General features: G+C 54.7%; 1 protein-coding gene across 1 annotated transcript in view; it reads left to right on the forward strand.

Moving 5' to 3' along the window:
- Nucleotides 1-23,371, forward strand: part of SORCS2 (sortilin related VPS10 domain containing receptor 2) — a 495,273-nt gene that overhangs the window by 306,133 nt on the left and 165,769 nt on the right. The window lies entirely within an intron of this gene.

The following is a 23,371-nucleotide window of genomic DNA, read 5'->3' on the forward strand; positions in this document are numbered from 1 at the left end:
AGATCACTGTCACAGAGGGGAACTTGGACAGATCAGGTTCCTCCTGGGAAATGGGATGTAACCCCAGAGAGTTGTGACATTGGGGATTAGAACCCAGAGCCCAGCCCTTGCTTACGAGCCCAGCCCACGGGCACCGATAGGTGCTCTGACGCGACGTAGAGCCCGGAAAACCTCTGTAGACTGATGAGCGTCCCGGGAAGACAGTCATCATTACCAGATGGCTGGATGCGGAGGGCACTGGGGGGTTTGCTGGTCACGCTGACGGCAGGTTATTGGGCTCAGAGGAGTCGGTGTGTGCGTGAACTTGGCAGGTTCTGCAGGGACCAAGGCCCCATCGTAGAGTTTACGGGACGTGAAGAGACTGACGTGCATTGCCGTTCACTGGGGGCTGTCCAGGGAATCTTGATGGCACTTTTTAATGGGATGTCAGCTTTCTAAAGCAGGTCTCCCCCCCTCCGCCGACCCCCTTCCTTGACTTTTACTGCTGTAAAAGCTTCCTGATGGACAGAATTGGAATGCAGAGGTGGGGAGGACTGCTGGAGAGGGGGGAACTTCACAGGGACACCGGCGCCTGCCCGGAGGGGACTTGGGACTGCACGGAGAGAGGCAGGGGTTTGGTTTTGCCAGTGCCCGGGTCTCCCTGGGCCCTGCTCGGGGACTTCACGTGCACGATCTCACTCTGTCCCACAGGGGCCTAGGAACGAGGTGTTATTATCCCATTTTCCAGGGCAGAAAACTGAGGCATAGGAAGGTGAGACTTAGCACTTAATCACATGGCTGGTGGTGGGAGGCCTGGATTTGACCCCAGCCTCATGTGGGTCCAGAGCTGAGGGGTTTTCTTGTGCAGGAGTGAGAGCAAGTATGGGGGAATGACCCCCCAACTACCACCCCACCCCGACCCCCCACAGCTCAGCCCGCGTGCTCCCCGAGCTGTCCTCGTCCCGTGTCTGGTCGGCCCCAGCCCGGGCTGGTGAGGAGTCAGAGCTAGAATGCAGCCCTTGCTCTGCTGTGAGCTCAGCGCTTTTCCTGAGTGCCGTCCCCACCCTCTGAGCCACAGGGTTCTCCTGGGGGGCAGGGGTCAGCAAGGGAAATGCCCAGGCAGCACCCTAGCCCAGGCCTGGGTGCAGCAGCATGTGCATAGCACAGAGACCTCCGTTGGCCAGGAGAGCTGAGTGCTTGGAAGGGGCAAGGACAGACATCCTGCTTCCCTGCCCGCTGTCATCTCTCTCCCTGGGGCCACTGTGATTTGGATGCGAGACAAGGGAGGGCTGCCGCGGGTTGGTGCTGACCCAAGCCAGAGGCCCCCCCCCATCACCCCCAAACTCCAGCCAGCAGTGGACACGGGAGGCCATGCCACCCATCTCCTGCATGTCCTCCAATTTCCGTCTGTCTAGCCAGCCCGGTCCTGGAACCTTCCTCCAAGCTGACCCTGCCATCCCTCACCAGCTGGGAGGACCCACAGGTGCCCAGATGTGACGGTGGCTCCAGGGCCGGCCCCAAAGGCCACGTCCTCCTTTGGAAGCGAGAAAGGCAGAGGCAACAGTGGCAGTCACAGAACGGGGAGTCTCTGAGGCGTGAGGTCAGGGAAGGCTGCCAGGCTGCCAGCAGTGAGGCCAGACAGACCCTGGTCCTGCGCAAAGCAGCCGCTGCTGAGCCTGTGTCCTGCTGTAAAGGGGGTGGCTGGGGGTTAATGAGATGATGGGCGGGGGCTCAGCAAAGGGGCTTCTAGGTCACGTAGGGCATCCGGGCAGGCAAAGGGCACCAGGAGTGAAGCATCAGTTTTGGTTACCTGGGGGCTCGGGGCCGATGGAGAGCTGGGGGCTCTGATTGGGGTGCTCAGCAGGACCTCCTCTGCAGGCAACATTGGGATGGGGATGGAGGCAGGGAGACGTGCGCATCTTTAAAAAAAGATAGGACACTGATCGGCGATGCCTGTGAGAGGTTATTTGATAATTTGGACATTTAGCCTGGAAATATCGCTGGGGATAGAGGCTGGGTGTGGTCGGCCCCTGTGCCCAGCACAAGCACTCAGCCAATGTTAAAGGATGAATGCATGCATGAATGAATGCGTGAATGAACGAATGAATGAGTGAGTGCCACAAGCAGCAGCCGGTCCCGCTGAATGGACGCTATTGCCGAGTCGCGCACCTGATCCGCAGACTGCCCCTGCACCTGGATGGGGCCTGTAGGCGTGCAGCCCGAGGCTCCTTCCTGGGGTTGCGTGGGGCACCCTGCATTTGTAGGGTGGTCTGGGGGACAGCACCCAGGCCGGGGAGCCCCGTCCTCAGTCCAGTTCTGCCGTGACCCTCCGGTGAGGGCGCATCAGGGAGGTCCCAGGGTGTCTCATCTCTTAACAGGGGCAATGATGGAGGGGAGATTGACAGGTGAATGCTGAAAGAACCTCACTCATTACTGCCACTTAAGACATCCGCTGAATCACGGCTCCCAAATGTGTCCCCTTTCCAATCTCTGGCACCTGTGAATGTCACCTTATGTTTTAAATGCATGTAGGAGCAGAAAAGCCACAGTGCCTGTCACAGAAAAAGCTGATGTGAGACGATGTCAAGTAAAGAACCGGAAGCCACGGGGGCTGGTGAAGGTGGAGGGGAGATTTGGGCTCCACGGGCTGGTCTTCCAACTTCTGAAGGGCGGTCCTAGGCATCGGGAAGCAGTCCAGGCAGACTGCTTGGTGGAGACTGGATTTTACTCAGGTCCATCTCCTCAACTGTGCACAGCCCATAGCACTCAGCCAACACTCAGGAAATACGGGTGCAATGGGCTGGACTGGAGATGGGGTAGGACCCCTTCAGGGAAAGAGATTTCCATTTAATGAAAGGAAAAATTTCCCCTTGTCATTGCATTCATTTATTCGCTCATCTTTAGCTTCTCAATTCCTAAGCCACCCCCTGGCGATCATTCTCAGTATGCCAGGCCCTAGGCCAGAACCAGATGTCAATCATAGTCATTTATTTGTGCGGAGGTGGGGCATGACTTGGGGGTTTACATCATCACCTGCATTGCCCAGATGAGAAAACAGAGGCTCAGGGGAAGCTGGGAGAATAGTCCAGGTCACCCAGCTGGTAGGTAGCAAAGCTGTCACCGATGCATTAAACATATTGTGTCTCTGTACTTGGCATTGAGCAAGGATTTAAATCCAGTTCTGCTAGATGCCAGAGCACCCTCTGTCATGACTTTGAGCTCACCAGGCACCCTGCAGCAAGGTTCCAGGGAGCAGATGGGGTTCCCCATGTCTATGCAAGCCCAACGCAGCCTGCTGTGCTGGAAGTGGGGAGTGTGCAACCCACTGTGGCTGGACAGGGCTCGATCTGACCGCAGCTGAGCTGTGTGACTCAGGGCAGACCCTGTTTCCTCTCCAGGCCTCAGTGTCCCCCCTCCATAAGATCAGGAGGTTGAACTGGGGGTTCTCCAAAGCCCCTTCCAGCTCCAGCATTCTGGACTCTCCTGGTCTCCTCCCAGGGGAAGAGCAGCAGCTGGGGTATGAGATGCACGTGGGCGGAGCCCAGACTCTGCTCTGTTTACCACGTGTCTTGGCTTCTCCTCCGCCAGAGGGCAGGTTTCACCAGATGTCCAAGCTGTGTCTCAACTCCGACCCCCATCCATTCGGCAGATGTGGGTCAAGGTCCTACTGTGTGCCAGGCTGCATGCTTGGTGCTGGAGGGTGAGAACCCTCGGTCCAATCTTGTAAATATCAGTTGCACATTAAGCACCTACTATGTGCTGGGGTCCTTTGCTGGGTGCTGGGATGTGAAGGTGAACTGGACAAGCAACTTGATCCTTCTTGAACCTTTGAGGCTCTGGTGGAGCCCTGGGAAACCGAACCTCTCCTGCTGCATTTCTGTGGGAGGAATAAGAAAAGGGGCCAAAGTCGGCCTCTAGCAGGACAGGTTTACCCCAGAGTGAGTGTGATCTGGGAAAAGATGGGGTTCTTTATTTGCAGGGGCGCCTGCTTGAGCATGGGCGGAGGGTCTACCTCTCCAGTTATCGGTAATGGATAGGTTTTGCAGGAAGGTGTGAATGCTATTAGGAGTCCATTTAACAACAATTACAGGCTAAGCAGTACTTTATAGCTTCTTAAGAGACCACTTTGCAACCTGTCTTACAAAATGAATTCCCTTTTATTTTTGTCTTGCCTGTAATATAGTCAGAGCTCCTGCCTTGATGCCCATGGGCGAGGCATTCTACCATTGTCATGGCATGACCTGAGACCCTGGGGGCCCTGAGGATCCCTCAGCATCCCCCGTATGCCTTCCGTGCTGTCTGAATACCCGATTTGGCTTTGGACTAGCAGTACATTTCTGACTCGGCACGAGAACCCCATGGCACGGGGAGAGGGTGTGAAGGCACAGCCCCGGGGAGCTGGCCGCGGCATGGAATTGCTTTCAAGTGTCATGTGAATTTTCACTTTACTTCATGATATATCAGTGTTGGTTTGAATACTAAAATCACACACACACACACACACACACACACACACACACTTTCAACAAAAAGTTTTTGTTAACCTGATGACTCAGGAGAATGCTCTTGTTTTAAGCCTCAGGACCCCTGGCCCAGCCACCAGCGTGGACCCTCTTGGGTACATGACTCCTAATTTGAGAAGCGCAGGGTCAGGACAAGATCTCCATCAATTCACCTATTCATTCATTCTGCTCGCTCACCTGAGACGTTTTGAGAAACTGCCACATGCCGAGCACTCGGGATCGAAAAATGAATCTGACCAAAATCTTGCCTTCGAGAAACTCAGTGTCGCAGAGAGCAAACCATGGCTGGGAAAAGGCGGCACTGGTCGTGATGCGGAACAGCCCGAGTTCCAAAGGCTCTTTATGTATTAGGCTCCGTATCAGGAGCGTTAGGTACGTTATCTCTGATCCTTGCAACCCCTGGCAAAGTCAGGACTTGTGCGCCATCTCACAGGAGAAGGGACCGAGGCCAGACAGGTCCTGGAGCTTCTCCGAGGCCACACGCCAGTGGACAGCCAAGTCACGGTTTGCACCCTGCCCAGGTGGCCCTACTGTCACTGCCCTTCCCACTGCCAGCTCCACCTGTGAGCAGCTCTGTTCCCACACCTAACAGCCTGTCCTCAGGGTCACCGAGGCCGCCCCCTCCGGGCGGCGGGAAGCCTAAGGGAGAGGGCACAGGCCTGGGAGCCGAGTTCAAATCCCAGTGCAGCAGTTTAACCAAGCTCTCTGGACCTCAGAGCTCTCCCTGGGGAGACGGGTGGTGCTGCCTCCCGCCCCTGCTGCCGCATTGGTGCGACTGTGTCCTGCAGCTCAGGCGAGGCTGGGGCTTGTGAATTATTCTACAGCCCGTGGCATGTCTGCTTCCGTGGGACTCTCACAGTGTGTGAAAACACAAAGTAAGCACTTTCTTCCACTCTTTGTCTCTGGATGTCTTTTCTGTTCCAGGTGTAGAACAGGTCCTAGGCACTCTCTGTCTCTCCATCTCTGCCTCTGTCTCTCTCTCCTCTACTCAGTTCCCCTGCCTTTTATCCCAAACCTGGTCTCCAACCCTGAGCCCCCTCACTAGTATAGAGGCCCCTCCAGGCCCTCCCTGCTGTGGAGGCCCTTCCCCTTCCTAGTATGGAGGCCCCACCCCCTTACCTGGCAGCCCCTCCCCTCCAGTGTGGAGACCCCACTCCCTCCCTGCTGTGGAAGCCCCGCCCCCTCCCTGGTATAGAGACCCCTCCCCTCTACTGTGGAGGCCCTGCCCCTTCCCTGGTATAGACGCCCCACCCCTTCCTGGTATGGAGGCCCCGCCCCTTACCTGGCAGCCCCTCCCCTTCAGTGTGGAGGCCTCACCTCCTCCCTGCTGTGGAAGCCCTGCCCCTTCCCTGGTATAGAGGCCCCGCCCCTTTCTAGTATGGAGGCACCTTCCCTTCCCTGCTGTGGAGGCCCCTCCTGTCTAGAGCAGAAGCCCCGCCTCTTTCTGGGTGGAGCCCCACCCCCTCCCTGGTATAGAGACCCCTCCCCTCTACTGTGGAGTCCCTGCCCCTTCCCTGGTATAGAGGCCCCGCCCCTTTCTAGTATGGAGGCACCTTCCCTTCCCTGCTGTGGAGGCCCCTCCTCTCTAGTGCAGAGGCCCCGCCCCGCTGTGGAGGCCCCGCCCCTTTCTGGGTGGAGCCCCGCCCCCTCTTCCCTGGCAGCTGACCTCTTGGATCAGTCCCTGTCTTGTTTCCTGTTTTGGCCCCAGCGGTGCACGGTGGTGGTTGGCCCTGGGGAGGGAGCCGAGGTTAGCTCTGTCCCATGGACATGGCCACCTGCAGACCCTCCTGTTGCTCAGAGGACTGCTAGGTGGGGCGATCTCTGTCTGTTCCCCCCACATGGAGAGCTGCAGCCCCTGGCAGACTTGCTGCCCGCTGTGTCCTGGGGGATCCCCAGACCCTGTTTCCAGGAGCTTGGAAGCCCAGGATCTGCTTGTGTGTTTAAACAGTGTTCCAAGCAGCAAGGACTTCGTTTTGTTTGTTTCTCCTCTCACTGAGATGCTTGTGCGACTGTGTTATATTTTGCTTTGAAATCTTCTTCCCGAGTGTTGACCAGCATTTCCCTGTTCTGGCCCAAACATCTGACCAAGAACGTGCCATGAGGAAGGGACCAAGGCACAGAGTGGGGGGAACCCAGCTTTGAGGGGGTTCGCATCCTGGTGTCTCCCCCTCCTGGCTCTCTGAGATGTAATCTGGGGATTAAATGAGATGATGCACGATGTACCACAGCGCCTGGCCCCCGTGTCGCAGACGCAGTGTGTGTGTTGTACAGCATCAGGGGCTAGTGCCCCCACCGCTGAGCCAGGCCAGTGCATGGGCCTGCAGGCACAGTGCCTGGCACACAGCGGGGACTCTGAGAGGACCAACCTCGCCACTGCGCATCTTTCCCAGGACTAACAGTGCCATCAGGCCTGAGCCTGGACCCCTACTCTGTCCTCCCGTCACCCTGGGAGGACCCGCCTCCTCCCTGTTGTCAGAAAATGGGCTTGAGATGCACACTGAACTTAAGGCGGCAAGCTCAGGGGTGTCCATATCTGATCTGGGCTGCTGCAGAGCTGGCCACATCTGTATCTGTGGCTTTCCATGGCACAGGGACATGGGCACCCTGGTGTGGCGCCCTCACGTGCAGTGCTTACGCTCAGGACGCCTCGCCGGACCCTGGGACCTGGGCCTGGACCGGGGCTGCCACCTGAATGTGAAACACCTCGGGGAGACGCCAGATGCACCCTCTTGGTGTGTGCTCTGTTGACGTGAGGAGAAGCTGGGCACCCACGGCGTTAGTTCTCTGGGATGGGAGGTGGGCAGGTCTTGTTGATCTTTGTTTCTGCTGTAGATTTTTGCCTGCCAGGGAGCATTCATGGCACCCTGTGCTCCTGCATGCTTGCAAATTGAAGCCATGCCTGGATGGCGCTCTCCAGGCAGGATGCATGCAGGCTGTTGGTGGGCGGACCCAGGGCTCCCTGGGAGCCCTGAGTGGGCTGTTCTCAAGGGCGAGGCTGGAAGGGTCCATGGGATGAGATCAGATGTGCTGGTTTGCTTATCTTTTAAGAAAGTTCTTTTGCTGTGGTGGGGAGACTGGCGTGGACTGAAGGAGAGTCCACTCTTCACCCACCCATCCATCCATCCACCCACCCACCCACCCATCTAGCCATCCATCCACACCCCACCCACCCATCCATCCATCCACCCACCCATCCATCTATCTACCCATCCATCCATCCATCTATCGACCTGTCCATCCACCCATCCATCCACCCACCCACCCATCTCGCCATCCATCCACACCCCACCCACCCATCTATCCACCCACCCATCCACCCATCCATCCATCAACCCGTCCATCCACCCATCCATCCATCCATCCACCCACCCATCCAACCACCCACCCATCCATCCACCCACCCACCTACCCACCCATCTACCCATCCACCCATCCATCCACCCACCCATCTACCCATCCACCCACCCACCCACCATCCATCCGCCCTCCCACCCACCCACCCATACACCCATCCATCCATCCACCTACCCATCCATCCATCCACCTACCCACCCATCCACCCACCCATCCATCCATCCATCCATCCACCCACCCACCCACCATCCATCCATCCCCCCACCCACTCACCCATACACCCATACACCCATCCATCCATCCACCTACTCATCCATCCATCCACCTACCCACCCACCCATCCACCCACCCATCCATCCATCCATCCATACACCCACCCACCCATCCATCCATCCATCCATCCCCCCACCCACCCACCATCCATCCATCCCCCCACCCACTCACCCACCCACCCATCCATCCACCCACCCATCCATCCATCCATCCACCCACCCACCATCCATCCACCCACCCACCCATCCATCCATCCATCCATCCACCCACCCACCCACCATCCATCCATCCACCCACTCACCCACCCACCCATACAGCCATACACCCATCCATTCATCCACCTACCCACCCACCCATCCACCCACCCATCCATCCATCCATCCATCCATCCATCCACCCACCCACCCATCCACTCACCCGTCCACCCATCTGTCCATCCACCCATCCATCCACCCATCCATCCATCCACTCATTCAGCCATCTGATGGGCATCTGTGTGGCTCCAACACCTGTGGGGTCCAGGTGAGCAATGATGAGGCTGATCCTGGGTGGACAGGTTCACGGGGAGGGCAGGGACATGGTCAGGAGACATGTTGTGATTAGATGATGCCCCCAGTCTTCTGGTATGAGCAGTGGGTGAATGGGGGTGCTGTTTCCTGATACGGGGGGGCCCTGGAGAGGCGGTAGACCTTAGGGGGAGCATGAAGAACCCAGGATGGGATACACTGTGTCCATTGGCCTGCAGCATCCAGAGGTGGTGCCCAGGAGGCCCTCAGGGTGGCCAGGCCAGAGCAGGAGACAAGTCAGGGCTGGCAGTACAGAAGAGCCGTGTGTGCCACTGCTGTTCTGATTCCACGGGGTGGGCTCTCAGGGGGCTCCCCTCAGCCTGGACAGGCCTCTTTCCTGTTCCGGAGTTCTCTGGTCAGCCTCGGCACACAGGACGAGGCAGATGGGGTGGAGTACTGATCCCCAGCACCCCCAGCTCTCTGAGGGTAAAGCCAGGGCTCCCCAACCCCGCCTCCACGGTCCCCAGCTGTCACCCCCTCCCCCGGATCGGCGCTCAGGGCGTGGCCAGATGCCCTGAGATCAGTTACCAGGGGTGGGAGCCGCTGCCCGGTGGGAAGACAAGCCAGACTGCGGGGGCCTGAGGGGGCTGGGAAGTAGACCTAGTGCTACATGGGCCTTCGCTTACAGTCAGCGACGTGCTGCATTTCCCCGGAGCACCGAGTGTCCTCTCCTGTCCGTGAGAAAAATGGCTCAATTGGGCCTGTCGGTATACAGAGCTTCTGTCTCAGAAATAGAGTGAAACCCTCGAAACTTCAGCTAATGTGTGGAAAATGATGCCCTCTTAAAGCCAGTAGGTTTTTGCAGGAGAGAGGAGAGAAAGGGAAAAAGCCTTACTTCTCAGAAAACACGTCTCCTGGGCTCTGACCTCTGGAACTAATAAACAGAGAGGGAAAGAGACTCTGGATTTACTCTCTCTTCTGCAGACGGTGCAGATTCTGAAACCCCAAAGACCACAACCACGAAATCAAGTAGAATGTAAAAAGGCCATCCCGGGGGCGTCTCGGGGCCACGCACCTGTGTGTCAGGGACTTCATCCTCTTTGGCGGGATCCCAGGGACCCTCTGATGCACACCTACTGTGCTCTTCTCAGTGCTCTGTGTGTGCACGTGTCCGTCCATCCGGGCCGGGTGGAGTGAGAGGGAGAGAGGCTGGGCCGGGGCCGGGGAGGCGAGAGCGATGGGGCGTCACCCAGGGGCACGGTGGCACCCCAAGGCAGTGACTGTAGCCGACATATCAGAGATGGGAAAACAGAGGCTCGCGGAGTGAGGCGATGGGGTGGAGAGCGGGATGTGGACGTGTCTCTCGGGGCCCCACGTCACACGAGTCCACTCTTCCGTCGCCGCAGGCCCCGGGAGGCCCTGGTGTTTGCCAGACCTGCTGCCCTCACTTGACCCATAAATTGAAGCCTTTGGCTGGCTCTGTCTTCAGGGCAAACCAGGGTGTGTGTCCTTGGCCCAGAACCACCTTTGCTGCATCCCAGAGACCGGGAGGTGGGTGATCACCGTCTTTCCTCTTCACCTGTAGTGTGGACCCCCCTCCTGGCCCATCGTGGCCCCGTCTCTATATTGGACGTGGCCACCATCGCAGTGACAGAAGCCCTGGCTGGCTCAACACGAGGTACATAATGGAAGGTGCTGTCCTCTGGAGGGGAGAGCAGGTGATGGGTTTATTTCCCTCGTGCCTGAGGGTCGCCAAGGGGACCCAGGAACACAGGGTGACCACGCCGCGTGGCACTGAAGGTCATCGACTGTGTCCTGTGCAGCCGGTGTGGGGAGGGAAGCTGCCTCCGGGCTGAGGACACTGACACAAGCTTCCTGAAGAGCGCAGACCCCACCCCAGTTTCCCAGGGCATCCCTGCTCAGCATCCCCGTTAAGTGAGGGCGGGGCTTAAGAGAACTGCTTCTGATCAGCTGTCGGCTGCAGCCTGAATCTCACCCCTCTTCCCTTCAAAGACAAGTGCTCAGAAAAGCGTGGCAGGTGATGTGTTTGTCCTTGTGCCGTGGGGGCTCTTAGGAGACTTGAAGGACCATAGCCTGGGAAAAACGACTTAAAACTGAAAGTGATTTCCGCAATGGGGGAAGCCCAGTCACCGCAAGGAGGCCCTTGATAGGTTAAGAGCACCTCCAGCTTCTGGCATCTTTTTTTTTTTTTTTTTTTTTTGCATCAGCACCTTGGTTGAATTTTTTTCCCCACGGCTCCACCCCGAGGCTGCAAAATCAACTCCTATCCTGACGTGTAAGCTGGTCTTCTCCAGGCCTTTATCCACAGATGGTGCCACATCCCCGCGGGCACACGGGCAGAACCCCAAGCGTGGTCCTCTGCACCGCCAAGTTCCTCACCCTCCACACCCCACCCACTGTGGACTCCCGCCAATGCCCTGGGCCTCTCTCCGTGTCCTCTGCCACCCCCGCCCAAGCTACCCTTCCTCTGACCTGGCTCACCCCAGTGACCTCCTCACCATCACCCCAGTACCCCCGTAACCTGCGTCCCTCAGCTTCCAGAGCTCAGCTCTGCCTGGGCCGCCTGGCCTTCTGTTGTTCTTCGTGTGAAGCCCAAACTGCCCGCCTCCCCAGCCCACAGGCCCCTGCCCGCTGGCCAGCTGGCCATCAGGAGTGGTGTTCCCTTCCAGCTCAGGCCCCTCCCCATGTTCCTCCCGCTCAGGGTACACCCTCCCCGGGCCACACCTCCCCTAAGGCAGTTAGGACAGACGACACCTCTCCATCCCCTTGCTAGGGCCAAATAATGACCCCCAAAGATGTCCACATCCGAATCCTCAGAACCTGTGACTATGTTACCTCTCATGGCAAAGAGGACTGTGCAGATGTGATTAAGCTAAGACTCTTGAGATGGGGAGATTATCCTGGATTATCCCCTGGGCCCACCGTTGTCACAATAATCCTTGTGAGGAGGCAGGGGGATCAGGGAAGGAGATGTGACATTGGAAGCAGAAGGTCACGGGGTGGTAGGGGGAGTCGGGGAGAGAAGGGAGTGGGGAGACTGGAAGATGCTGTGCTGCTGGCTTTAAAGACGGGAGAGGCCACGAGCCAAGGAATGCGGGCAGCTCTAGGGGGTGGGAAAGGCTGGGAGTGGATTCTCCTCTGGAGCCTTCAGAAAGGAAGCAGCCCTGCCCACACCTGGGCTTCATTCAGCCCAGCGACACTGATCTGGGACTCAGACCTGGAGAACTGTAAGACAATACACCTGTGTTATTTTAGCCCTGAAGCTGTAGTAATTTACCACAGCAACCATAAGAAACTCATGCACTACCCAGAGTCCCAGGGTCCCCAAGCTGCCAGGGACCTGAGAATACCACGGCGTCTGAGCCCGTGGAGAGCCAGGCACCATCGGGTTCCACCGGGGTCCAGGTCGTCCCACACCCTTTTGGTCCCATTGCCATCTGGGGCAAGGGTTGAAGGGCTTCTCCTCGGAATGCAAGGAGCTTTGTAATGTGAGGGCCTGGACGGAAAACCGTGGGCAGGCGTGTGCCCGTGGATGGCACTGGTGGGCGTGGTGATGCTGGCTCAGGCTGGGTCGGGGGTTGACAGCAGCCCCGGCGAGACGAGGGTGCGGCTCCTCTACATCCCAGCAGTGGAGACGCAGGTCCTGGATCTAGGAAGAACTGGGACTTGGGGCTATTTCCTGAGCCCCTCTGAGCCTTGTCGGTAAAATGGGCGCCCTCATCACAGGGTTTCTGTAAAGGTTGAACGAGGTGCTTTCCGGGGTCCTGGGCACGGGGTCGGGCACCGAGCCATTGCCGTCCCGTGAGCAGTGCTGATGGCATTGATCATTATGCACTGAAGCCACACGGCAGCTGAACCACAGGTGTCCTCCCCCTACAGGTGCGCAGCCCGCGGCTCAGAGAGATGAAGTAATTCTTCGGGGTCAGGGCAGTGTGGGGGGTGTGGAGGAGCTGGACCCCCATCTGGGCGGGGGTTCTTACTGTGCCCTCCCTGCCACCCAGGCTCTGTCGGGGGTACAGGGCACATCGATGGTGAGGCAGAGGGAAGCCCAGGGAAAGTGCTTTGTATGCATATTTTCGGTATTTGTCTGTCACCCAGCTTTGGCAGTTGCATTCTAGAATTCACAAAGGTACTGGTCATGCCTCTCCTCCCCTCACGTACAAATGCCCCGGTTTCCGGGAATTTGGCAAGTTGTGTGGTTTATCCGGTGGCTTCCCACACTAGGAGAAATTGTCAGACATGAGGGAAAATATACATCAAGGGAACAAAGTGTCTCATGTACGTACCTGGATTTGATTAGCGAGGAGGCTGGGACAAGCCACTTCACCTCTCTGAACTAGACGTTGGTTGGAAATAGGTATATCACCACCGACCTGTGTCATTCTCTGCAGGTCTTTATGGGAAGGACTTGGGGCCGTGTTAGTGCAGTGGGAGGGAGGCCTGATTGGTCAGTGGTGTCAGGCTTGGGTGCCGAAGGGATAGAGTGGCAGCACCCATGTCACATAGCAGCTGTCTGCGCGTGACCTTTGTGGGGCCTTCGATTTCTAGTGTTTTCTGTTCTACTTGTCTTCCTTTGACAAACCAGCCACCAAATAAATACCCCCCCATGCTGACTCATTTGATTGCAAGTAATATGAAGTCACTCAGACAAGAAGAGTAATACATTGGCTTATGTAACTGTGAAGACCAGGGGTAGGGCTTCCTTCAGACACAGCTTGATCCAGGGCCTCTAACAGTGACAGACATCAGGAATCAGTCTGTCTCTCCCCACCTCTCGGCTCTGCTCTCCTGAGCTCAGGCTTCAGTTTCAGGCACAATTGGATTGTTTGGTGGAAAAGATGACCTCTGGCAGCCCCAGGAACATGTGATCCTTGGCACCATGATCTCAGAAGGAGCAGGGGTCCTTTCCCAGTAGTTTCAGCACAGATCCCAAGGAAGACTCCCATTGGCTGGGCTGGGATCATGTGACCTGTTCCTGAAGCGGTGGGTGTGGCCAGAGGGAGCTGGTGCTCTGATTGGCCAGGTCTGGTCATGTGTTCTCTGGGGGGGCAGGGTCAGCCCACCCAAGTGGAATATAGTGAAGGGAAGATGGGTCCCCAAGCCAGGCAAGCAAGGTTTTGTTAACAAGAACAGGGGGAAGAAAGAACAGCCCATGTGCCCACGTCAACCAGCATTTACTGACATTGCTTCTGTTGAGTTTCTTCTAACTATACTGTTAAAAAAAAATCATTCCTTATTTGAGGAATTTTTCTTTCAAATCTCAAACTCCCTCTTCTTGCCTCTTTCAACTCAGCAGTAAGTGTATATTTTTAGCTTGAAAGAAAGACCTCACAGCCAGCCTTTTCAGCCAACTTGCTTTCCCGTGGAGGTGCCCTGCCCTCACAGTGTTCCAGATGTGGACCCCAGTGGGGGTGGGGGGGCCTTTGTGTGAGGAGCTGGGGGGGGTTCCCCATGCCAGCAGGCCCTGAACCCAGGCCAGGACCTGGGGCACTGATAATCTACCTGTCACTGGTCACTTCCCCTGCTCTTACTGGGGTGGGGTGAACTTGGGCAGCCACTGGCCTCTCGAGACCCTGTGTCCTCAATGTGACATGATGCGCTCTGCACAGGAAAGAAAAAATATGACAAAGCTTATGAAGGGCCCAGCACCCGCCTGGGCGTGTAGTAGGTGCTCAATTAACGCCTGTTCCCTCCCATGAGCACCCACAGCCCACTGTATGCACAGGGCTCGTTGTCAGGGTCCATCTCATCCATTCTCTCCAGACCAGTGGAGGCTCCTCCTGGGCCAGCACCACGTCTTGTCCAACTTTACCACCCAGGCTCATTCAGGACGACCACATCATGGGCCCCTGGGAACTGACTAGAATGTACCACATCATCTCCCAGCACTGGGGGCATGGGGACGGGGGGATGGGATCAGGAGATGGAGTGAGCCCTAGCGTTTGTTCCCAAAGACTGGAATGAGTCCAACATAGCTCAAACACAAATCTGCTGGTGAGCAGGACTGGGGGAGGGCTGGTGGCGACCGGAGATAGCCACTCCTCTTTTTTATTTTTATTGGGGTATAGTTGTTTTACAATGTTGTGTTAGTTTCTACTGTACAGCAAAGTGAAGTAGAGTTCCCTGTGCTATACAGCAGTTTCTCATTAGTTATCTATTTTATACTATTAGTGTATATATGTCAATCCCAATCTCCCAATTCATCCCACCCCCCCTTTCCCCGCTTGGTGGTGTCCCTATGTTTGTTCTCTATGTCTGTGTCTCTATAAAGAAGATGTGGTACACATATACAATGGAATATTACTCAGCCATAGAAAGGAACGAAATTGGGTCGTTTGTAGAGATGTGGATGGACCTAGAGACTGGCATAGAGAGTGAAGTAAGTCAGAAAGAGAAAAACAAATATCGTATATTAACGCATATATGTGGAATCTAGAAAAATGGTACAGATGAACCTGTTTGCAGGGCCGCTCCTGTTTACAATGCAGGGAGACAGCGTCTTTTTGTTCCTCGTGTGTGTGTGTATGTGTGTGTGTGTGTGTGTGTGTGTGTGTGTGTGTACACCAGGGGGGCTCCCTGGCCCTGAGCAGCCCTAAGACTGTGCTGTGGAGGGTAAAGGCTGGGAGTCAGTGGGGACCTGAGTTCCGGGCCTGCCCCTGCCTTGTCCTCCAGGGCTGCCTGCAGAGGCAGAGGACAGCATCTCTCTGGGCCTCAGCTTCTGCACCTGCAAAAGGAATGTCAGCCTCCTGCAAGTCCACGGCCCCCCCAGCACTGCAGCTTTATGTGGCTGGGGGGCTTTGGTGGCGGTCAGCAGAAACCAGTGCAAGCCGGCAGCAGCAGAGGGATCTTTACTGGAAAGACGTCAGATGGAATTAGAACCACAAGAAAGTGGCTGGCAAAGGGCAGGGAGGCTGCAGGGACAAAGAACCCAGTGTCACCCACCCCCGTGTCTCCGGGAGATCATGGACTTGCCACTTGCGAAGGCAAGGAGGGGCCTTGATGGATGGTCCCAACGTGATAGTCCGCCGTGGGAGGTGCGAGAGTCTTCCCAAATAAACGGGAGTGGGTGCCTGTGACCACACAGGGGGGAAATAAAATGTCCAAGTGTCCGAGCCCCTTTGTCCATCTGTCTGACAGGGGACCACAGGGTACGGTAAAAGACAAAGTTGGTTCCAGTGTGACCCTCCTGTTTGTCAGCCAGGGTGCCCTTGGACCTGTTACGTAACGTCTGGGCCTCCTGGTTCCTCTGTGACAAGGACGGATGACAGCAGGCCCACGGGGGCATAGCCACTGTGCACAGTTGGGGGCTGAATAAGGTCCCCTAAAGACGTCCCCATCCTGATCCCCACAACCTATGAATGTCACCATAAATGGGTGGGAACAGGGATTTTGCAGACGGGATTAGGTTAAGGATCTTGAGATGGGAGATTATCCTGGATTATCCAGGTGGACCCAATGTCATCACAAGGGTCCTTATCAGAGGGTCCGAGTGAGAGACTGAAGACACTGTGCTGCTGGCTTGAAGACAGAGGAGGGGCCACGAGCCAAGGAATGCGGGCGCTTCGAGAAGCTGGAGAAGGAAGGAAATAGATTCTCCTCTGGGGCCTCCAGAAGGAACCAGCCTCACTGACATTTTGACACTTTGACACTTTGATTTAAGCCCCATAAGCTTCATTTCAGACGTCTGATTCTAGAACGGTAAGGTACCTCGGGGCTGTTTACAGCCACTAAGTTTGTGACGCTTTGTTACAGCAGGTACAGGAAATATCACACGCTCCCGGCACCTGCTGTCACCTTCCCTAGCATTTCAGTGGGAGAGACGTCCCACAGCAGGTTCCCAACCAATGTCACCTCCGTCCACACGAGGCCTCGAGGTGCTGTGGCCACAGAGGCTCCACCCATGAGGCAAAGACTGCAGACCTGAGACCCACCATCCTTGGTGCTGTCACCTTGAGAAAGCTCTAACCTTTGGCACACTCTTGCCACTCACCATCTTTGGAGGGGCCCTTCCTCCTGCAGTCTGGAGAGAGCGGTGCGCCTGCTAAATGGGGAACCGTGACCCGCACTTCCCAGGCTGCGGGCGGTTGTCCTTGTTCAGGTCAAAGATCTAGCGCCCTGGACCGGCAAGAGGGCCGCAGGGTGGGGACAGGGCTGCTGGGGACCAGGGTGCCACCTGCCCACCTCCTGTCTCAGCCCTTGTTTTCTACCTGGGGTGTCTGATTCAAGGTTGAGCTTTGATAATTGCACTGACAGGTGTAGCGACTGCCAGGGACTTGGCCTCTCCTTCCTGCTACTCTGTTCCTGAAGTTTTTTGGCCACCCCCTTGATTGCTTTTAGCTTGCCGCGCAAGAGATGCTGGATGGAGCTATAAAAAATGTGATTGAAATTCTTAAGGGAAAGTAACTTTGATATCGCTGGTCTGAATCTCTCAGCCCGTCCTCCCCCCGTTCCTACCCTGAGAAAGGATTGCTTTTATAAGTGGGATTCTTGGGCCAGAGCTCGGTGTGGCCTGTCCCTCCAGCCTGGTTTGGTGGGTACACAGTGACCCCCTTCTCTGTGCGCTACCGAAAAACATAAAGACCCTCCTAGGGCCCTGCCATGGTGAGTCTCAAAGTCCAGGAGAGCCGACAGACAAGGAAACGGGCGGTCCTAACACAGGTGGGTCATGCATGCTGGGCCAGAGGGTGGCCGAGGGCTGGGACCTGCAGAGAGGCACCAAGCAGAGACCACGGCGCCACGTAGCAGCAAAGAGCCCACCCAAGTGGGCACAGTGCCGAGGGCAGCCGTCCTCCTGTCTCATGTCTCACGGTCTGGCTGGGTGGGCTTTGCCGCCATGAACTTGGTGTCTGGTGTGAATTCCCAACTCCCTCCCCCCAGACCTTGGCCGCCGCTCCGTGTGAACACAAGGCAGCCTGGTAGCCAAGCTGCTCATCAGATGACTTTTATGTTATTTAAAAAAAATCGATCAGCACCTCCTGGGCCGGGTCCCAGTTTGTGAAAGGAGACTGTGATTAGGTATATGAATAAATTGTAATACCACACAAATAATACCACCATGTAATTACTCAGGTAGAGGAGAATAATTGCACGGGTAATTATGCTCTGTAGCTGTCAGCGCTGCCCACTTCACGGAGCCTGGTGTTCTTAATGGTCGCAGGCGCCATAACCGCTCCACGCAGCCCATAAATAGATACCTAAGGACACAGCCACGATAGGAATTCTAATTGTCATGTAATTAGAAAGCTATTAAATAGTTATTTGTCCCACATAAATTAGCCATTATATGTCCTCCGAAGTCCTGTGATACTTTTAGCAAAATGTGGCCATCTCCCTCACCGGCAGGGAAATAAATACCTTTTCTCCCCTAGAGCAAGGGCCCTCGTGAGACGAGCAGAGAAAGTTTCTAAGGGTCCTCAGCGGTGTGTGTGATGCCACTGGGGTTTCTGTTCTCTGAGTTGACCAGTCGTTTTCCTGGCCTTTGCATGGAAGATAAAGATCCCCAGGAAGGGGTCTTTGCCCCCCTGGGCACCAGCACTTTCACCGAGGCATAGAGGGTGATCCTGTGCTAAAACCTGGGTGGTGGTTGGGACTTCCCTGGCGGTCCAGTGGTTAAGACTCTGCGCTTCCAATGCAGGGGGGCGCGGGTTCGATCCCTGGAAGGGGAACTAAGATCCCACATGCTGTGCGGCGTGGCCAAAAAATCAAAAAAAACCTGGATGGAGATAGGAAGGCTGCCAGGGTAGGGGTGTCTCTAGACCACGGCACTGATTTCTCAGACAAACAGTGTCAGCCCCTGCCCCAGGCTTCCTCAAGTTCCCTCTAAACCGGCTAGGAAGACGGAGCATAGATAAAATGCCAGAAACAGAGACCAAGCTAGGACCTGAGACCTTCCACTTAGCAGAACGCTCATGAACCAGAGCAGCCCTGCCCACCAGCAAGAGGCTGGGAAAGAGGTGGGCATCTCGGCGAAGGCAAGCTGCTCCCTCCCTCGGCCCCACCTGCACCCCGAACCTCTGTACTCGCACAGCCTGTAAGGCAGGAGTGGGGTGTGGGTACCTCTGTGGGGAGATTACGTCCTGTGGTTCGCGATCCCTGCAGGACAGTCAGTGTGGGTGGAAGGCGGAAGTTCAGGAGAAAGGACAGTGATGAAATGCAGCTCCCAGAGAGAAGGAAGAAGTGGGAAGGCAGTGAGGGGGTTAAGGAACACTTGTAAGACACCAAAATTTCAATGACAGACCAAGGGCTGCTCGAGGCGTGAAAGAGCAGGATGGACACCGCAAGGAAAATGAATCAGTGATGCGGAGGAGAAACTCAGGACGTTCTCACCAATAAAGAGGCTCGAGACAAAAGGGTCATAAGAAGGAAGATGCTAGACAGGGAAGGAGAGAGAGGGCCTGCCTGAGAACCACAGGTGTATCCAAATAAGAATCTGGAGCAATGGGACCGGAAGCAGTGATCAAAGATTGGGGGGGTGGGCTTTGGGGAGTGGGTGAGTTCTTCAGTGAAATAGTAAAGTCCTTGTTAAGCCTCCCTCACATTCTGAATTGTTTTCTTTAATGACGAGGGGAAAACGTCTTTTTTCTCAAAAGAGAAAAATTGTTTATAAAGGAATAAAAGCCAGGCCATTACAGACATGTTTTCAGTATTAAATTTCAAAATAATAGAACGGATTTCGAGGTCTGCAGAGAAGTACAGAAAAGCTGTGATCTCAAAATTTAATCCCCAGCTCAGCTGTCATTTGTAGGTTTAGGGAATACCAAGGCATCTAACTTATATGGCCAGGCATCAGTCTTGAAAGGAAAATGCCTTGAAGAGATCTTCTGGCAGCAGAGAGATGGGTTAAGCTGACGGCAGTTGAAGGCTGAGAAGGTCTGGCATAGAAGCAGGGGAGGACTGAGGCCAGGTAAACACCAGATGCAGCTCAAACAGGTGTTGTAACAACGGATAGAAACCAAATGCACATGTCAAAAATTTATTTTTTGGAAAGGAAAAGCTTTCATCCGAAATCTGGTTAATACTAATAAGGACTGTGATATTGGGAAGCGGGAGGAGGAAGATGAAGGTGGGAGAGAAGCTTCTGGACTCCTTTCCAGACATCGAGGGAAGTCAAAGCCACGCTTCATTCCTTATTTTGGAAAAACATAAACTGAAGAATATTTTTTAGAAACTTTAAATAGTCTTTAGTTGAATCCAATCAGGAAGTTCATTGCCCACATCCTTGGAGAAGATAAATGCAAGTAAAACAACCACGTGGCAAAAGACAGGAGTGCGTGACTCAGCAAGGAAGTGTTTAGAACAAGGTAGCTGATATAAGTCACACATCACTCATGACCATGAAGTAGACGTTGACTCCTTGCCCTTGAGCACTCAGCCTCCTAGGAGGGATGGACCAGGGACACAGGACGCCAAAGGGGGAACCTCACCTGCTTTAAAATACTCCCAGGGGTCTCACCTGATGCGCTTCTGATGCTGGAGGATTGAATACTGTGAACTTGAAGATGCTTTGCAAGCTGTGAAGTGTGAAAGGTGTTTCTTATCACGCATGGGTAGATGACACCAGTGAATGACATTATATTATTTGAGGGACTAGAGAAGGTCCGCCCCTCCCCCATCATATCCTCTCCATGCTGACCCACCCCAGCCCTCTTTCTGAGAATATCTTCCCTGGGAGGTGACTCTGGTGCTAGACATTACACCATTAAAGTTTCAAGTCCCCAAGTAGACTTAACAAACACCTTTGAAGTAGTTAGAGGTAAACTATTTAGAAGATGTGGAAATAGAAGGATGAAAAAGGTGCCTGCACTGTCCTCAGGACATGTTTTTTGTGGAAAAAATTATAGAAAGTTATTTAAGAAGATGCCAGTAAAGGAAAACTATACTGTGTTGATGGGTGGGGGGGGGAAACCAACTTAGCAAAGAAGTCAGTTCTTCTCAAATGTATCAGTAGACAATTCAGTTCTGCGTTAAAACATCAATAGGTTTGGGGTTGTTTCGTTTTGTTTGAACTTAGCAAGAGTATTTGGAAATGAATATCAAAGAGCAAAGGGCCAAGAATAGCCAAAGAAGTCTCAACACCCCTGAAGAACGAAGCAGGTGCCTTGCTTTACTGAAAACACCCAGAATTATCACAACGATTGGCATACTTTGGAAAGACAAATTGACCGATGGGACCAAATCAAGTGCCCAGAGACAGACCCAGATACGTCCAGAAACCTTAGGCCCTGCTGGTTGGCGGGGAAGGGATGGAGTATTTAAAATGGTGGCAGTGCAATTGGTGATGCCCTTGAAAATAAGTGAGACTGAACCCCCGTCCTCACTACGTAACATTCATTTCCGGTGAAATGGACACTTGTACATGAAAGACAAACCCATAAAACTCTTAGAAGATGAAGCAGGAGAATATTTTCCTGACCTTGTTATAAGGAAGGATTTCTCCAACAAGACAAAGCTCAAATCTTGAAGGAGATGGAAAACTTGAATGCTTACGTATGCTTGTGGATACAGCAGGGCATTTGGATACCTGGCAGAGACACAGAATTAAGTGCCAACGTCGAGATTTGCAACGTTGAGATTTGTGGGAGCCTCAAGGAAGGCCAGATCCCTGAGAGAAATGCCACGTGGGCTGAGCTGGCCATGGGAGGGAAAGCAGGGAGAGCAGGGCACTTGAGAAAGGCTTGATGACATAAATGTCCTGGTGTGTAGAGACAGGTGTGTAGGGACGGGTGCATATGGACAGGTGTGAGGGATGCAAGCTAAGTGCTTGGAGGCTGAGGTGCCGAGGCTCAGGGGAAAACGCAGAGAAGTCATCACAGCCATAACTCTGCCTGGAATCCTCCACTTGGCCTGGCAGATCGCTGGGCTGATCACAGCAGGAGGACGGAGAAGCATCGTCCAGGCGCGTGTCCTGTTTAGGCCTCTCCTGGAAGCCGGAGTTCAGATCCAAAACACGCAGACGACCTGCTGGGACCCCTTCAGGATAAACACACCCTGTGCATGAACGTGATGGTAATTGCGTGAGACGGATCATTCCAGAACCTCCGACTGTGTGAGTGGGTCGCTATTAAACTGCCTCGTTTTAATGGCCACTTTCCCGAGGAGCAGTTAGGTACAACCCCCTCCGAAATTGTCTGGGAATGACTTACAGCAGGCAGCGTTCTGATGGCGCTTTCTAGCAGAGACACACAACTCCCCGCCCACCTGCGTGGGCTGGCGGAACCCAGAGGAAAACGCCAGCACCCTCACCAGCATGTGCAGACAGGTGGGTGAAGAGGATCCAAAGTGGGGTCCACTCAGTGGTGCCCTGGGAATCTCTCCACCCAAAGCCAACATTTGGGAAGAGCACCCCGTTCTCACTCATCCATCAGTTATTTAGTGTTGGAGATAAGAAAAGGAACAAAACAGACAGCACGCATGCTCTCCTTCCCCTGAGGGAAAGTGGCATTGACTCAAGCAAACCCTGGTGGTGGAGGAAATGCACAAGTGTTAGGAGAACACATTGCTTTAAAAGTCGCTCTGGTAGAGGGTTGTGGGGAGTTCTCCATGCAAAAGTGGCTCTTGAGCCAAAATCCGAAGGCAGGAGTTACGTAGGTGAAAGGTGGGGAGGAAACAGCAGGTGCAAAGGTCCTGAGGCTGAGAGAGCTGGAGGAAAGCCAGCGTGGTTGCAGAGCCGTCTGGGGAAACTGTTCAAAAGGAATAGATGAGATGGTTTGCAATTAACATAGCAATTGCCCACTAGTAAAAGATGCATCTAAAGTGGTTAAGAGTTCTGGAAACAGTCTGTGTATTACACATTCCACTAACATCTTAACAGTCATTGACTCCCAAGAGAGATGGAAGCTAGTAAAGGGTGTTAAACAGAGAATGACAACACTGGGGTTGTATTTGAAAAGGTGTACTATGGTGGGGTAGGAGGAGACCCAGCTGAAGGCCACTGCCATCATCCAGGTGAGGGGTGATGGAGGTTTGGACTGTGGTAGTCGGGTTTCAGCAATGGGAACAGTGGGCTCACCCCTCTGAAGGGGGAGATGCTGGGGGAGGAGTGGGTTTGTGGGTGAAAATCATGAATTTTCTCCGGAGCATGTTGATTTTGGAGAACCCTGAGACATCCGAGTGGGAAGCAGACACTTGGATGTGTGAGTGAGGAGCTTGGAGGAAGCGCTGGGCTGGAGACTCCTGGGCAGCATGTGTCAGCTAGAACTTGGGCACCGAGGAATTCTCCCGGAGGGGATGTGGAGAGCCAGAGAGGAAGAGGCCTGGTCCCAGAGCTGACGGGCTGAGCTAGACACCGTGCAAAGACAGAAGAGACCCAGACCCAGTCCTAGGCTGGTGGGAAATATACGCAAGTCCAGTCTGCACAAGAAGAAGAGTTCAAGAAGATGCAGTCACACAACTAGGCTCCAGAATTTGCTGTTCATCCACCCATCCATTCATCCATCCATCCACCCATCCACCCACCCATCCATCTATCCATCCATCCATCCACCCATCCATTCATCAACCCACCCACCCATTATCCATCCATCCATCCATCCAACCATCCATTCATCAACCCACCCACCCATTATCCATCCATCCATCCATCCATCCATCCATCCATCCATCCATCCAACCATCCACCCACCCATCCATCCACCCATCCATCCATCCATCCATCCATCCATCCATCCATCCATCCATCCACCCATCCACCCATCCATCCATCCATCCATCCACCCA

Source organism: Balaenoptera musculus, chromosome 5 (assembly GCF_009873245.2).
Source record: "Balaenoptera musculus isolate JJ_BM4_2016_0621 chromosome 5, mBalMus1.pri.v3, whole genome shotgun sequence".
Lineage (NCBI taxonomy): Eukaryota > Metazoa > Chordata > Mammalia > Artiodactyla > Balaenopteridae > Balaenoptera > Balaenoptera musculus.